The sequence below is a fragment of the Notothenia rossii genome (assembly GCF_949606895.1).
Source record: "Notothenia rossii genome assembly, chromosome: 4".
NCBI lineage: Eukaryota > Metazoa > Chordata > Actinopteri > Perciformes > Nototheniidae > Notothenia > Notothenia rossii.
Window position 1 is genome coordinate 34757900 of NC_136902.1, and position 9808 is coordinate 34767707.

The 9808-nt window shown below is 41.0% G+C and overlaps 1 protein-coding gene across 2 annotated transcripts in view; it reads right to left on the bottom strand.

Annotated features, from left to right (window-relative positions):
* The window catches only part of LOC307036925 (uncharacterized protein), a 50362-nt gene that overhangs the window by 36950 nt on the left and 3604 nt on the right, over positions 1-9808 (bottom strand). Inside the window, exon 1 of one of the 2 annotated variants that reach the window (XM_079677583.1) lies at positions 7802-9802. The exons of the other annotated variant lie outside the window; for it this stretch is intronic. The gene's annotated coding sequence lies outside the window, so the exon portion shown is untranslated. Of the gene's footprint in view, positions 1-7801; positions 9803-9808 lie in introns of those variants that run through there. 2 annotated transcript variants of the gene reach the window in all.

The following is a 9808-nucleotide window of genomic DNA, read 5'->3' on the forward strand; positions in this document are numbered from 1 at the left end:
GTCTCGTCGGCCTTGAACGGCAACAAATGATGTGTTGTCCACTTGCTTGGCTATTTCCTCCCTGTATACATGCAGTCTAAGAGTTCATTCTGTATGGTGCTTGATGTCCCTTTGAAAACGGGCTGAGCTTCGTAGTGCCGTCGAAGCCTGGAATCGCCCTCACACATTGTCTCGAAAATTGACCTGAATATCCCTGGATTCAGAGAGTCCGCCGACTCGTTGTGGCCACGCAGTGCTGTCTCACATTTCCCACACAGTTTAATACAGGTGATGATCCGACCCAGCATGTACCTGTTTTCTTCCACCTTCCTATTATGATCATCAATGCCGCGTCTGTAGGCGCTGTCAATCTGAGCCGCAACATTCACCCTTCCCAGTAATCCCAATTTTACGGCATTTTCCAAATGACTGTTGCTGCTCTCATGCTTCATTGTCCTCTCCGAAATATGCTTTAAATCCTTGTAACCTGTCCTCGACCAAGTACCTTGATCTTCGCCAAAAAGCAGGCAAGGAAAGCAAAAGAGGGAACTCTTCTGGATGCTCGCCGTTAGCCATTTCTTTTTAGCAAACCACTCAGAGTTAAACCCACGTTTAACTTTGCCCGCAGTCTGGACCATTTGGACATCCGGTGGATGGTGGGCACCAAGGCGCTTTACCTCCAGTTTCTCTCCGAGACTAAGTGTCTCAAATGTGTGCTCCAGTAAATGGTCAAATTCATTCATTTTCTTTCAGTTTTTTACTTCTTTTAATCGCTGGTGATGTTAGCTATATGCTGCTCTCTCGTCTCCTCTTCAAACTACACATGACGTTTCGCAGCACTGCACACGTGACAAACTTACAGCCAATCAATTCTGAATTATGTGAGATGACGTATGGTGGGGACGGCAGCACTATGCCCCTATGGCAGGGGTCGGCAACCCGCGGCCCACGGGCCGCATGCGGCCCTTTAAGCCCTCTGCTCTGGCTCCCTTGAGCTTAGACAAAAAATAAGAAGGAAATAAAATAAAAGTATTTGTAGGACTATTTATATTTTGTTGCAAGGTTGAAAATGTTTCGTATATTGTATTTTGAGGTGATACTGTGACACATAAATAAAAAACAAAACCGTTTTAATTAGGTCAACTAAAATATGCGTCACATCCTGCTACGGTCCCGCGCGAGCGCCTTTTCCTGCGGGTGAATAACCTGACCCCCGGCTCGATGAGCGAACTATGGATAAATCAAAGAAAAGTACCGGAGGAACACAGGATTTAATTCTGTGTGGACAGAGTTATATGTTTTCACAGCAAACGATGCTGGTTTACCGGTATGTTTGATATGTAGAGAGAAGTTGTCAAAGGTGCTGCACTCATACTTGTCAACCCTCCCGATTTTCGCGGGAGACTCCCGATTTCATTGCCCTCTCCCGGTTTCCTCCCGGGGTCATATTTCTCCCGCATTTCTCCCGATTTCTGACAAAATCAGATTTACACACAACTGTTTCCACTCGGACTTTAATACAGCTACACCATTGTTTGGTTTCCATGGTAACACGTCTCTTTAGTAGCGCGCGCAACTCAAAGTCTGAGAGGGTGGTGAGGCAGATATTCACAGAAAACAGAAAAATAATCGACAACTACTCTACTCTCTGCTCACTCCTTTCCTGTAAAATACAGGTCCAGCCCACACATATGCTCATTCAAGGACGGTGCTACAGGCCGCAAGGCAGTGCACTTACAACTACAATAAGCATGTTAATGTTAATCTAACAGCTCCGGCGATCCACTAGCGCCCCCCCAAATTCTAGCGCACTCGAGCTGGTTTCTCCATTCTTACCTACCCTACCTTTAACTATTTTTAGGGTGCAGCTATATGTTTTATTTATTTCAAAGTGGGCCCATTTTAATTATGTTTTTTTTCCTTCAAATGTGCAGAGGACTCCCCAAGTGCTGTGTTTAATTTATTTTAAAGTAGGCCTGTGTATTATTTTTAATTCTCCTTATAGGAGTTCTTTGTTTCTTATTAGAGGTTAACAGTTTTATATAATGTAATAAATAGCCTAATAATTGCAAAAAAACTGTAGTTTTTGTCTGATATAACAATAAATACAACTTTATTAGCTATCAAGCTATGAAATATGTTTTGCGGCTCCAGACAAAAAAATGTTTTGGAAAAAGGAGCAAAATGGCTCTTTTGGTCAAAAAGGTTGAAGACCCCTGCCCTATGGTCATCATTTTTTTGCCACACACATTAAATAGAAAAATACTCTGAGCATGCGCAGTGTAGTTTTTACAGTCACCGTTCACTTAGACAGTGAGAGTGAGGGGCAGGATCGGGTTTTGTCCCACATGGCTCTAAACAGCTCAAAACGGCACTGTAGACACTAATTAGAAGAACACAGACTAAAACAGAAATGTAAAGACGAATCAGATGATTAAACCTGATCTTAAAATATATTTTATATTGTGCCCCACTTGCCCCTAATGACCCGTCGCCACTGCGTAATTCCCATCACTAAGTCAAGAAAGTCTCAAATCCAAAGATATGCGACTCGAGTCTGACTCGAGTCAAGTAATGTGACTCGAGTCCCACACCTCTGGTCTTTCAGTTTTCTTGTATTAACTTAATCTCATGTTCTTTGACTTCATCAGAGGAATATGAAGCAACTTTACATCGCAGCAGCAAGACTGAAAAATTGTCCATTTGGGGACATTTTCTTCTTCGTGGATAGATCAAACAGACTTGTTTGGGTGGAATGTACTATGCATTAATGCTAAAGGTTATTCAGTTCGATGTAACTGGAATTTAATATGTTTATCAAAATGGGACGGACCTAAACAGTCACGTAAATATAACACAGAAGTTGGTTAATATCAAAATAGTTTACTTCATTTTGCATTGCATTTTCTGCAAATGTAGTGTAAATTTGAGATAGCGTAACAAACAGAAATAATTATACCAACAGAGTATTGATGCTAATCAGCACAAAGCAGACTCACCTTACAGAATTCCCATAGGCCTATGGAGCGACACAAAGACTGCCTGACAGGAGGGAAAGGTCCTTATGCGGAATCCTTACTGTGATTGCACCTTCTAGCATACATAGTTACGGTATTCGCTCTTCACTAGTGGTATAAAATATAAAACCTCCATGGCTTAAATTAATTACTGACATTTTGAGACTAATACTAATTCACTCTAAGAGCATATACAAAATTGACACCAGTCTAAGGTGGGTACATTACAAATGTATGCTACCGCTAGTAGCCGGCTAACGCGGGGAAAGCTAGCTAGGCTCTTTCGATAGGTAACACAATCATCCTAGCAACAAGTCGAAAGCTGACAGATTATAATTGGTTTATCCTTTTGATTTAATTCGTACTATTCAAAGTTACTTTTTACAGAGTCATGTGCCAAACTGTTTCTTGGCAGAGAACTGTATGATTTTCTTTTTATGTATTAAACCATGAGATCTTGAGGATTTTTTTAGAGCTGCTTTTGGTTGATTCAGATTTATGACAATGCCAGGTTAACTGTTTCCCCGTCTTAATGCTAAGCTAAATTAGCCAGCTGCTACACACTATGGAAGAATCAACATGCTAACATAGATTACGAAACGTACAACCTTATCATCTAACTTTTATCCGGAGAGAACAAAAAATTGCAAAATGAATTACTTTTCCTTTTCCTTTGAGGAATTTGTGAAGTAAGGGCTAGTGTTGCTAACAACCATTTGGTTAGAGCTACATCATCCCTGGTCAAAGTCAATTTCACTTGAAGCAATCAAAATACTATGCAGGCAAGGATATATTTGTGCCCTGTTAAAGTGCCACCAAAACAAAAAAGAATGTCTATCATGTAGTTTATGAATTACTTTTTCGCTGCACAAGCAAATACATGTGATTAACATGGCATTCGCCAACAATAGTACCCCATACGACAGAGTAGATTTAACACAGAAACAGTAATTTCAAATAAGAAGTGTTAAAAGTTTAAGGTGTAACGTAAACAAAAATACCTTAAAAAGGTCCCATGATATGGCCATTTCTACTGATCATAATTCCATTGTTGAGGTATACTAAAATAGATTTATACTGTGCAATTTTCCAAACTCACATTGGTTTCTCATACAGCATTATGTCTATTCACCAGGCATTCACTCTGTCCTAAACGGCTTGTTGGAGCTCCTGCCCCCCCCCCCTCCCTGTGAGCCCAGTGTGCTCCGATTCGTCAGCTCGACCACTCTGTTCTGATTAGTCAAGCACCGAGAGGCTCCGCCCATGTTTTTTTTTGTCTCTGAGCGGAACATCACTTTTACAATGGCGTCGGTACAGCCGTATATGTGTGAACCGGAGTCCGATCCTGAAAGTGAGACAGACCGACGTGATAGACCTGATCCACCGTCCCAAACTAGACTAGAGCAGGCGGTTTCACAGTGGAAAGTTTTTATTTTGTATCGCTCTTACATTTCAGATGTAATGTTAGAACGGCATCATTTATCTACATCAGTGGTTCCCATCCTGGGGGGCGCGCCCCCCTTGGCGCAAGGCCTTAGATGATTTGAGGCCAAATATCATATTCAGACTTTTTTTTAAAAATTGTATTCTTTTATTTCTTACATATAATTGTAACGCAATACATGATTGTCACTGAAAGCCTTGTCTCTACATTACAATAAAATATAAAAAATAGTTGATTCATTAATTTGAATAACAATTCAAGTTAGTAGCTATTAAAGGCATAAAAAGACAGAAATGTATAATTCTTTCTTTAATAGAAATGTTTCATCTGCCCGTAAAGTGTCCAAACCAGGCTTTTCTGGATAAGCGCATTTTTAAAACATAGTCATTGTCAGTTGGATTATTTGTCACAGTTGCTCCGATCAGATTGGTCTCCTCCATTTTGTAGATTATTTACGACTTTTGAATCCACATAAACACATCGGCAAAATCCGGCATACTTTGAGCATGTGTTTTAAACAGTATAATCCCTTTGTGAATTGTTTCCACTTGCGCCGTCCTTTAATTTCTTCATACAGCGGGAATCCAAATGAATTAATCCTGAGTCCAATAACCATCAAAGTCACTCCAATAGTGCTCCTTAATTACGCTTTCATCCTCATTTAACAAAATACTTCACATTCATCCAGTTTGTGACATTAGTTGTAGCATTTTGAGACTTTTAAACTTGAATTACCACTGTTTATCACACAAGTCTTTAGGGTGGTATAAACATAATGAATAACAAAAACGAAAAAAATACATTTTTATTTTTGTTTTATTGTTTGTCCTTTGTAGAGGACATCGGGTGTTAGTTATGCGAAGCGTATACAAACAACATTAACATACAAGTACATTTAGACAACATTAGAGCACAACAACTCAATGCAACAAATATTGTGCCCTCATTTGTAGTACTCCTCCGGCGTTATACCCTACCGGGCACGTTTCAGAAGCATTTCAGAAGCATTTCAGAAGCGGAGCGTCTTGCCTGCCGGCTCACAGTTTTTGTTGATTTGGGCATATTTCCTGCACAGGCTACTTTGTACAGACAAAGTTAATAACAATTGTAATATCCCAGTTATAAACGACATGAATCAAAGATGTGTTGCTGTATTTTAGTGTTAAAAAAAAATGCATTTATCATCATAATTATTCTATATATATAATTTACACAGTGCCTGTAAACCGGAGGAGAACGCTGGCATTTCTCCTCCTACTTGAAAATGTACGGAGGGATAGGGTCTGCAAATTAGTTTATTTGGGGGGATGGGTCGGATGCTGTCACTGGTCCACTTCCTGCCCGCCGCCTCTGCAATGCCTCGCAAAATAGACTTCAATCCTATTTTGAGCGGGGCCCAGCGGCGAGATGCTTCTGGGACGCTTCTGAGCCGTAACGCGGCGCGTCTGGTGGAATAGCACCCATTGACTAGAGTTGCTGCGATCCTTGCGGATGCCGCGGTGCAGCCGTAACGCGGCCATAACGCGACGCAGACGGACCCGGTGGAATCTAGGGGTAAGATGTTCCCCTCACTATAATTAGTTAAAATATTGAACTCACAACACTGGTAATTACAAACTTACCATTTCTCTTTCTATAAATAGTGCTTGTGTTGATGGACGCCATTTTGAAATATAATTACATTATTTTTTTCAAAGCCACACCCCCACATATGTCATATGTTTGAAAAGCCCAGGATGTCCTCTGTGGAGTACAATTGGACTTAATGCTGTAGCATGTATAACCTCAAAGTAATGGACCAAAGCCCAATGTGCTCCACAGAGGACACACATGAATGAATGGGTAGGTCTCTGGAGGAGACACAACATGTCTGTGAAGTTTTTTGCTTAAAATACCAAACAGATCACCCATTGCAGCCATGCCTCAGGTGCCTTTTACACGAAGACAAAACGGGTTGCATCTGCTACTTTTCTCTTGCGTATAGTCCGTTCGTTCACACGAGGCCGACACGTAAACGGACCCCGCAAACGATAACGGGTCCCAATAGATCTGCAAACGGAACGCTCTTGGGGGGGCAAACGGCTCTGTGTGTATACCAGGGGAGATTCCCAGTCGATCGCGAGATGTGTCTAAAAATAGAACAACAATATTCAGTTTTATCGTTAATGTCTTATAACATAATCTTCCTATGCCAGAATAATGCACTTGAATGCATCAAAGCTTTGTCATTGGCCGGCGTCACCCCATGTGTCGGGGCGTGGCTGGTGGGCAGTGGGCACTATTTCGTATTGTTGTCCTTGACATTGTCCGCGTCAACAGGAGTGACAGTCCGCACACACACAAGACCGCAATTATGGCAGAAGCAAAAAAGCCCAAAATATATAATTTTCACTCCGTGTGGGAGGATGATTATTGTTGTAAGTATTCCAATTCAAAGTCCATCTGTCTCATCTGTAATGCGAGTGTGGCTTTATCGAAGAAGGGTAATTTAGGAGCGGCATTTCAAAACAGTGCACAAACGCCACGAGACGAAATTCCCTCCTAATTCTGCCCTACACTCCCAAAAGGGGAGGGACCTGAAAGGACAGCTAAATGCACAGCAGTCCATTTTCACCAGGCCCAACAACAAGAGCAAGGCTGCTACCATAGCATCTTATCGTGTCAGTCACATTCTTGCGAAACACATGAAGTCTTTCAAAGACGGCGAAGTTGTGAAAGAAGCATTCCTGGAGGCTGCCGACGCGCTTTTGGGGGACAGTAAAAATAACAGTAGCATTTCAACAGGTTTTTGATAAAATAAAAACTCAAGTTAGATACCGTTATTAATCAGCTGTTTTAGTTTGAACTTATTCATTATAATTATTGTACAAAAGGGTATAAGAATGCAAACTTAAATTGATTATAGTCTATTATCAATTCAGGTTAAGAAACTAGTGTTGCTTGCATCCTATTTTAAAAGGCATTTATTTTTATACTCTGCTAAAATGCAACAAAAAAAGGGTTTGGTTCTATTAATTTTGTCTTTTGTATTGCACTTTGGCAGCAGATTCCTGTGTAGCTTCAGATCTGAGTTGTCTTGTTAGTAAGCCTAATTTATACTTTTGTAGCAACACTATTTTTATATAATGGCAAAGAAAGGGTTCAGAGTATTTTCTTTTTTTCCTGTGTCATGTTTCTTGAAAACATTACCCACTGTAGTATGTGACGTGTGAATAAACTCCAACTCTGTATCAACAACACTGTTGTGCAGCTTCAGTTAAATACTTGTATGTGTTTAGATTAGAAAGAGGTAAGATGCAGAATTTTATGAAGTATTAATCGTACAAAGGTCAGTTTTATACAAGTAAAAGTGTGTATTTACCTGGTAGTAGGCTGTCAGTAATGGCTACGCCTCTCTATTTGGACTGGAAGACCTCGGCAGACTGGCAACTTTAAAAGTAGCTCTTGGTTCAAAAAAGGTTGGGCACCCCTGCCCATACGATCATTATCTGATAGCGATGAAATAGCCCCGCATCCCTCTTCCCACGTCTCCCTCTCCCCACGTCTCCTGTTCGGAGATCAGCTGCTGGGCTGTCAGAAGAGGGGGGAAAAGAGAGGATCCGTTTATTATTCTTATATTATTATATAGAGTCGTTATCAATTTGTTTTAAAGCTCAATAAAGAACAAAGAAGACCTCTGACCGGCACTTTTCATATTTTGTCTGGAAGATTTCAACTTTAACGGACATGTTGACCGGCAAAACAAAATGTTAACGGAAACTCTGCCGCATGGTTCCCTCGTCAATTGGAAGAGGCGGAGAGGTGGTGTTTTTCATCTGCTGGTGGACTACCGGAGAGATTTACAGCGGGAGCACACGCCGTCCACCGCGGAGAATAAACAGAAGGGCAACCATGGCAACCATGCTCCGGGGTCTTCTTCGCTGCTTTTGGTGTATTTTGTGGCGGCAGCAGCGCCACTTATAATAATAATAATAACAATGCATTACATTTTTTTATTAGAGCGCTTTTACAGGTGCTCAAAGCGCTCATAGGCCCGGCATATGTACTACAGCGTTTCCAGCGGGTCGAGCGGTCTCGTGTGAATGGACTTTTTGAAAACGAATTGGGTGCGTAAACGCAAACTTACCCCTTTCATCCTTGTGTAAATGGGGCCTCATACTGCTCATACCCCTCTTTTGCAGCCCTGTTGCAAACAGGCCGATTCTGCTTTAAATTGAACGTCTGCTGCTAGCCAAGCCCCTTTGTAGCATCACGCAGCATTCCGCTGCAACTGCTAGCGAGAGATTTCTACCGGGAGAAGCTCAGATAAATGCTTCGGTGATTACATGTCATGTTATGCTCCTAACCACTTCAAGCATTATTTCTGAAACAGCATGGAGCTCAAACCTTTCTCTCTCGCAGGGTTTACCAAAAGGACATTACGTTACACATATTCTCTCCAGTAGCCTACAGCGTTAGCTCCATGGCATAAAAGACCTTTGAAGTCTCATATATGAGCTATCATCCCTGTCCCCAAAGGTCTTTTATTTTGAAACTGTACATCAGAATGTCCTGATTTTTTCTGAGTGACTACATGGGGTGTCCTGTTACCACCCTGGAGTGAGATGGATCTATGATAATGGACAGTTTTTGTTTTATTCTCATCTAAAAACAGGGATGATAGCTCATATGAGACTTCACAGGTCTTTTATTTTGAAACTGTAAATCAGAATGTCCTGATTTTTTCTGAGTGACTACATGGGATGTCCTGCTATCACCCTGGAGTGAGATGGATCTATGAATCTGGACAGTTTTTGTTTTATTCTCATCTAAAAACAGGGATGATAGCTCATATATGAGACTTCAAATGTATTTTATTTTGAAACTGTACATCAGAATGTCCTGATTTTTTCTGAGTGACTAGATGGGGTGTCCTGCTATCAAACTGGAGTGAGATGGATCTATGATACTGGACAGTTTTTGTTTTATTCTCATCTAAAAACATGGATGATAACTCATACAATAGAGATTTCAAAGGTCTTTTATTTTGAAACTCTACATCAGAATGTCCTGATTTTTTCTGAGTGACTAGATGGGATGTCCTGCTATCACCCTGAAGTGAAATGAGTCTTTGATACTGGACAGTTTTTGTTTTATTTATTATAAAACCTTTTAAAATGCGTGTTTTCTAATGGAGAGTTGGCTAAGCTAACGTTGTAAATGCTCCGACCGTCCACACTCACAACAACGGCCTATACAGACATAAATAAACCAGCGACTGTATTCGCCATGACACAGACAGTATGTGGTTTGTACTTGTTTAACTTTTGTCTAGTTTCTGAACAGATATGAAGAGCTGTGAACTCTGAGTGCTAAGAGCTAACGGCTG